The sequence below is a fragment of the Papaver somniferum genome, chromosome 10 (assembly GCF_003573695.1).
Source record: "Papaver somniferum cultivar HN1 chromosome 10, ASM357369v1, whole genome shotgun sequence".
NCBI classification, from domain to species: Eukaryota; Viridiplantae; Streptophyta; class Magnoliopsida; order Ranunculales; family Papaveraceae; genus Papaver; species Papaver somniferum.
The window spans coordinates 150,053,702-150,062,139 of NC_039367.1; the positions used below are offsets into that span (position 1 = coordinate 150,053,702).

The window sequence follows — 8,438 nt, forward strand, 5'->3', positions numbered from 1 at the left end:
CACCTTCTTTTATTCTTTAGCTACAAGCATACTACCGGTGTATACGCACCAGGAATGTCTAAATGGTTTGTGGTGCCAAATTTTCGACAATATGCATAACATTGTTCACTAAAATTACACATTTAGTGCTAAACTGTCATGTAAAATAACTCTTTCTATTTGTTATCACAATAGATGTCGGGTAAAATATACATTTAACAAATTTGGTGTTTTATATAACTAATTTGTATTTGGTAGTCGTTGAGATCTTTTAATTTGTATCCTTGGCTACTTGGAGATGAAGGGTATATGCTGTCGGTTCCTTTTACTACGTCGAGTAGCACTCTCCCGAAATTCGACACGCATAGAAAACTCACCTCTTTTCGTTGGACATCTGACTTCAGATTCAATTAGGTTAAAACATCATCCAGTTCTTCCATTGAATTTATCTTCTTTTGATTAATTAAGGTTCTGGCTCCTTTTGTCTTCCTTTGATGTTTCTGTAACCAAAGGATGGATGTTTCTCTTTGTGTATACATTATTACCTTTTAATATACATGGGACACCGGCTTTTCCTGTTTTCCACTGCGCGAACTTCGTATCTTCAGGAAATGTTCGTTTGACCACGTTGGCAAAGTTTTGTCGGTCGCAAAATATGATTTTTTGTTCATTTGGATCTCTAAACTCAATATCAGAGTTATATATTTGCCAACAGGCTGCCGAGGAAGATGCGTATGGGAAGTCCAAGTAGACCTATGGTACCTGGCTATTTTGATCATCTTTTAGGCAAATAAATCCCAATTATGTATGGTTTTCCCTTGGCTCTTGTTGATTGGCAATTTGGCATAGTATAACCGATTTTAACAGGGAATTGCCTCTTGTTAGTACCAAAGGGAAGTCTACCTCACTGACAAACATTATTATCCTTAGGATGTATACTCATGATCCTATGTAGTTCTTTGTTATGATATGTGCTTCAATAATTGAGTTTTTTTATACAATACCTGGTATTGAATAGTAATTATACGAATAATAATTTAGAGAAATGAAACAATTATATTTTTTAGGATAGTAGAGATCATAGTTGTGTTCAATGATGGCTCCAGGGAGCCTATCCATGCTAACAGTTAGAGACTGTATGTAGGAGTTTTTCAAAACAAAATTTAGAAGCTCTTAAGTCTGAGTGTGAGTTATATACGGCTACGTAGCGGGGATGTTCTGCTGATTACTCCCTCCGTCTCAAATTAACAGTCCTAATTGACTTTGTCAAGATATTAAGGAAATCCTATAAAATGTCATGAGTGACTCTTGAGTAGTCCTATTTAATGTTATGTTCTTACATAAACTAAAATTAATAGTATTAAAATTTATAAATTGGATAGTATTATTATTTTAAGAAATACTTTAAGAAAATAAAAACAAACTTATGCTGCTTTTATTATGGAATCCATATAAGTAGAAGTTTTGTTAGAAATTTTATAACTATCCATAAATGTTTTTTTTCAAAAAATGGATGACAATTAATACAAAGATATTGAGTAGATTTTTTCCTTATATATGATGATAATATTTAATTATGATTATGATTATAAAAAAATAAAGGATCTATTTGATAGTTTAACGGAAAAATATGTCTATAACAGAGCGGACAGATAAAAAAAGATAAATAAAGGCAGAGGGGTATTAGTTATTTTCTTACTAATTAATTGGATATTGGCCTTCCAATTAGTGCAACAAACTATAGCTACTGTGTGGTCATGTTCATTCTTGCTATCTAACCTGAAGAATGTGCCAATTCTACCTGCATCTACATTTCACTTGAAATGACAAAAAGGGTGACTTTGCGATGAATGTTACAAGCATGGAATTGGTGATTTGCTGCAAATGATACGGCTACAATCCAGCCGAGCATGGAATAGGTGATTCGTTGTGAATGACACCACTACAACCCAGCCAGCTGTGAATGGCGCTTCTACAAGCTTACAACCCATCGTGTTATGGATAATACTATGCATGAGAATTTTTATGGTTTTATATTGGAATTAGTTATCCAAGCCAAATATGATTGCATTTGTACAATTTACCATCTTCGGATCATTAGCGCTTTAGAAATGGGAGGATTTGAAGTTATAGAGTGTCAGGTTTATGAAACGGATGAAAAATGTTTACTGTACTTATATATAAGAACAATTTATGTTGGTAATTTACCTATGATTTGATCAAGTTGATAATATCTTAATGTATCTTATGGATGAATTGGACTTTCTAAGTTTGCCTGCAAATTTAGAAGAAAGTTATGTGTTTGTGCAATTTCAAAATGTTACGAATGCTCAAGATCTTGATGCACTAGAGGCTGTGATAAAATGATAAAGGATATCATGGTGTCTTCTCTGGCGGAGAAGAACACCAGGTAAAATCAGTCTTCTTATCTTGCTACGACCTTTCTGAATTCGTTTGTGAACTTCTAATAATTGTGGTCCTATAATTGCATGTAATATTGTTACTGTATAAACCTCTAGGGTTAATATGCTATACCCCATTCCAACTTTTTTGTCTAAATGATGTTGTTTTGTGGGTTCATATTGTACATAAAAGTGTTTTTCGACCTATGATTGCCACGCTTAAATATCCATATCTACAACTGAAGGAAATGGCCGTTTTTGATTTAGGAAGATTGTCCTAGGTTACTTATATAATAACCTTTTTTCTCATTCCAAAAACTTTTATGATACAACATTATTGGAATGGTCAAAGAATTGATAGACGATATGCTCATATCTGATATTAAGATTATCATATTTTTCACGAGCATCCATAAACTTCCATCTTACAATTGTTAATTTATCAGATTGTAATTAGTGTCTCAGTTGTACATTGCGATTGTTATACCCACCTTGAAACGTGTGCGAGGCGAAGTCGCATGTCTCAAGGGAAGCTCTCTGTATTGTAAAAAAAACTAGAGAATCAAAAATTATAATCTTAGGTATGTGCGGACATGGTCGGTATGATCTTCATGCATATGATAAGTATACATAAAGAACAATATTTGATTTATCTACAAAATTAATTCGTTCATTTTTCTTTGACAGATGGTCAAAACTTCATCTAGGTTTGAATCCTACTGAGAGGTCCACTAGAGATCATAAATTGTTGAAGAAAGAACAAGATGTTTCTTTTGTCCCTTTCATACAATCGGAAAATAAATGCGATATGGTTCCGAAGGATGAACTGGATATGGACAGTTTCAATAAGATTTCATTCTTGAAGCAAAATCCATTTTCTTTATTTATTTCATCTATTCCATGACCGAAACAGGGGTGGAGGAGTACACCTTACACCGCGATTTTGAATCAGAAGAGAGATTCCAAGAAATGGCAGATCTATTCACTCTACCAATAATCGAGCCAGATCTGGTGTATCATAAGGGATTTTTCTTTTCTATTGATTCCTTCGGGTTGGATAAAAAAATTTAATTGAATGGGGAATTCAACTCCAGGGATGAATCGAGAGTGTACAAGCATCACTGGCTAATGTTTATGTAAGAAACATATTGTAACGACAATTGAGTTTGTATGACTTCCAAAGATTACTACAGTAACACTTCTATCATTGAAGCGTAAAGCTCTAGGTACTCGCGTAGAATTCTTCAAAAGCCAAGTGTCGATGTCTTGACGTGTAGAAAATGCTAGAAACCTATCTGACGCGTACATAATATGTTTGAGACCAATTATAGAACGAATTGAGAGAACAACTAATATATAAATTCAACGTAGATGAAGAAAGCATACTGATAGCTTAATACAAACTCTTATGATCCTTAACCTTAAGGAAAACAAATGCCAGGTGGAATCCAAAAATAGGTAAACACATCATAACCAACTGCTCCGAGTTTAACGACCAAATGGAGCTAAATGCATTAACAGGTGGATCTACGCCATCATTCAAAATAAAAATAAAAGTTATTAATTGAATATATATTTAAAACAAGGCTTTTAATGCCCGTGCAATTAATGCACGGGCTAGGTTACTGAATTTGTGATATATTCCTAAACTGTAGTTCTCCGTCGAATGTAGTCAATGTTTTCCCATCCTATTGCCTCTGAAACTAGAAATAGAGAAGAAAAAACAATACATAATTAGCAATTCATCAATTAAAAACAATCAAAACAAAAGACAAAACATGAAGCAAAACCTGTAAATATATGTTAGAAATGGTCATTAAGTGATACTCCTATCAATTAGATGGGTCTTTCAACAACATTGGAGTTTCCCTTGAAGTTACGCAACTAACATAAAAAAAACAAAAGTGATGCAATTGCCCAACAATTCTTTTGAAACAGGGAAGTCAAGAGAAACTTTAAACTTGCCAGACACATCGTATCACAAATTCTGTTATGTAACATATGAACCTATTAACCCCAAAGTACCTATAGAGATTTTGTTGTCCCATTTGCAGAAAATAGGCCCAACTCTACAACTTACACTTTGTCCACATAGATACAATGCACTGCTCTCATATTGTGACAACCAACAACAACTTCAATGTATAACTGTTATTGGAGATTATACGAACCATAATAAGTATAAAAGAGCATTTTGTATATGATAACTAAAACGAACATTTATACGCAATGTTATTGCAGATTTCAGATTCATAAGTGTGGCACCAATGGCGAGCCCGAAGTACGCTAAGAGAAAAGGCACTAACCATTTCATTCATAATCCTTGCAGCAACATACATATGGCGCATGCATCTAGCATTACAGGGATGACAAACCGGTCACTGAGTTCCGACCAATTCATCTTTTGCTTCATAATCTAACTGCTTTTCAAAGAACTTCATAACGCGAATTGAACGATACAGCATATACCTTAACTTACTCATACAGAAATCCTTAGCAAACACATTTCCTTCCTGTCGTGATGTAGTCACACACAATAAGATCATAATTTGAGAACAAATAATTGGTATGTAAGCCTTATAAATGTAATGGTAGAAACAATTTCTGTACACAAATTACATGGTTACCAATTCAATCAATGTGTCCTAAAAATCTGAGTTGGGAAAATGAATAGAGATTCAAACATAAAGAGTAGGAAAGAACCTTGTCGGCCTCAATCCTGGAGGAAAAATAAAAAAAAAAGGTACAAAGGCATAACAATGTGTTCCTATAAGCTGTTGGTCACCTATTTGAAAAGCTTCTCACTGCTTGTGAAGACAAAAATAAATAAATTTATGGCTCCTGTTATTACTTTAAGGTCTTGCTTTCGTGGTGCAACTTAAGATAATTAAACCCTCCCTGCCATTAATTTGCCAAGCTTTCTATAAAAACATTCATAATCTGTATTATCCAAACATCAACTCAAGTGTACCATATTGCACCAAATAATTTTGAGGATAACATGATTTAACTCCGGAGTCCCAACATATCTTACTTTTCCAAATCAGTACGACCTGCTTGTCCTCAATCGACTATATAGAAACTTGCTTCAAAAAATGATGAACATATAATGGAAAATTTAAAGAAACTAAGAGTGAAGAAAGTCCAAAGTCGATTATAAACATTGTTGACCCAAGTTCTAAAGTACCTTTCAGACACGGATGATTTCTTTCCATGACCAAACCGTAGTAAAATCTTGGTTAATAGGTTGATTAAAATTTGTCTTCCCTCCACCTGAACCAAAACATGATTTGGTTATCTCTCTATCTGGACTAAAACATGTCTTTTCGAATTGTCTAAACCACCAATAAGTCCATGGAAAGCCATTTCGTAAAAAAACAATTGAACCAAATTGACATTGTTGACTTACGAAATCTGATCGTTCATGACACTTATAAATACTGTACTTACTTGATCTGATTTTTCTTGGGTTTCATCAATCAAATGGACACTTAGAACTGGTGCACATGTTGCATATCAGGCGCCACCGATCGTTGCACTGATGAATACAAAGAAAAGAAGTAAGTGTTCCGATAAAAAAGAAGCAAATTAAGCGTAAATTAAGTGTTCCTATGAATACAAATATATGACGCAATTACTCCAGACGAACTCAAGCGAACTCGAAAATTAATATCAACAGTAAACAAATAAGTCAGAAAAGAATTTATACTTTTCAAGAAATCCAATCGAAACACCATAAAATTATTATTACGAAAATATACCCGATTATATATGTTCTGATTAGATTTGATAAGGCTTCGAAAAAGAATTATCATGCATTCTCGCTTTAGCAATTCATCAAATAGCCGAGGGTCGTGTGTCTTCTTACACTTCCTTCGAGTATCCCACTAATTTTGGGGTTTGACATTACTGAAATCACATACTACTAAATATCAGTTAATCGCTCAACAACAAACAGACGAAAAAAAAAAGGTTCGGTATTTGACCAAAATGGCTGGCTAAAGAATTTATTGTTTCTGTCATAAACAGAGATGCCAGTTCAGAATTCCAGAGTCCAAGTTGCGACGTTTCAAGCGATAGGTTTCCAAATCTATTACCAAAAGAAACTCTCATGGATAAATTTAGTTTCGGACCAACTGTTCCAAAAATGTTGTGTCCTTTCAAGTGGCTTAGGCACCGGTTGCAAAGGGTGTTTGTTGACGTGGCTTCTTAATATTTCAGTATTGATGAGGATGGATATGGTGTTGACACGTCAGCCTCAACATCTCCTTTAGGCAAAGAAGTATTGATGATTGTCTTCAATGGTGTAAAGTAACCACAATCTTTAAGATAAACTCAATTTTTGGGAGAAAGAAAACATAATACAATCTGTTAAATAATTTTGTTTTACTGAAAAACGGGACAGACTGCGTAGAAGAAATATTAATTGTAATTGGGGAAATCAATGCTCATTAAATTCAAACTCGATGAAAGAAACTTCATATATCTCACTCTAAAAGCACGTGACATATTTCATTGTGATAATGTTTTGGAAAAAGCATATCTACTAAAGACAAACGAACGGGTAAGTATAACTTCTGACATAGAACAATTCCAGAGACCTACTAAGAACGACCTGGTAAAATACTAAAAGTATGGCACAATAGAAAACGACGATGACATGTCAACGTTGATCGAACTGGATGAACATGGTAATGATATGGACGAGATTATGAAGTACGATCGTGACATGCCACCGTTGGTTGAGATAGATGAAGAATGCAATGAAGTGTTTACTTATTAATAAAGATTATAGATAACATGAACATTTGCTTTTAGGCACACCACTTTTGAAACATATTATTATTCTCCGGCAGTGTATTATTAAAAGATTTTAAACCGTGACAATTTTAAACTAAATGGATGCGAATCTAATAATTAACAGTGATATCGTGGCGTTCTTTCTTGGGGACCAATGTATAAGACCTATGAAGCTGTATCATGAAACTACGCTTAAGAAGCAGTTCAAACACCACCAACAAATATGTAATGCTGGCAAGGTCATAAGCAAAACTGGACTCAACATAGTGTTGTTACATTAATCGACTTCTAAATCTTGACATAAATAAAGATATCTCCGCAGTAGCCCTGCATGCACACTTCTAGTATTTCACATTTCTTTTTGTTTTGTTTTAAAAATTGCATTTCGCAATTTATACGTGACATATATATCTTCCAAAATTTCTACAGATAAAATTGGTTTTAAATCCAAAACCTATGGAGTCAATTTCTTTAATTATTTTAATATCTGCCTGTAAAATTGATACATAAATTTAGGTTTATAATACCAAATTTAAATTATCAAATCATTAGATACCTAAAAGGTATCAGAGTTCCATATCCCTCTAAATGATCAAACTAATCAAAGACTGTTTAAAAAAAAATATCTAATGCATTTGACCACGGGCGCATGGGGAAGTCCCGCCACTCTAAATTTGTTGATCCACCGATCCCGGTGCGTAGCGCGGATTACATACCACGGATTACATACTCGTTTGTCTAAGTAAACAAAGTGTTATTACACATGAGTGTTTTAGTGCATTGGCAATTGGATCATGTTTATTGTACCTTGTGCACAGCGGTGTGTTTCAACCATAGGCTGTAATGAGACCATACCGTGGAATTGAAGTCATGCATCTACTACTCTAGAGTCTAGACTGCAAAGTTGCAAACACATCTTAGCAACTTTAGAAATCATGACCACACTTTGGGTGGCGTGTCCCTCTCCATCAAAACCAGATCATGTGAGATGGTCGGCCTATGAAACGCAAATGCCAAGTATTTCTAGGACTTTAAGCGCATATATTCTCAACGGCCTTTAAGAGCCCCATTAAAAATTATGCCCCGACACATGCCAATTAACCAGCCTCCTCGGAATCCGTCCCCGAATACTCATCTGCCGGAATATGAAGCACTTGATTCGGAATAACTGAGATTACCATTCAACCTTCACATTCAACAAAACCAAAGGGTAAACATGTACAGTGTCTTTGGTAGTACTTTTATTACAGTCTCTGT

General features: G+C 34.4%; 1 long non-coding RNA gene across 1 annotated transcript; it reads right to left on the reverse strand.

Annotated features, from left to right (window-relative positions):
• Nucleotides 1-4,784: 4,784 nt before the first annotated feature.
• LOC113318459 lies at nucleotides 4,785-6,245 on the reverse strand. The gene is made up of 4 exons (XR_003344570.1): nucleotides 6,143-6,245; nucleotides 5,832-5,919; nucleotides 5,569-5,654; nucleotides 4,785-4,894 (listed from the first exon to the last, which is right to left on the reverse strand). It is a non-coding gene; the product is annotated as an uncharacterized LOC113318459 (long non-coding RNA).
• Between the last annotated feature and the right edge of the window lie 2,193 nt (nucleotides 6,246-8,438).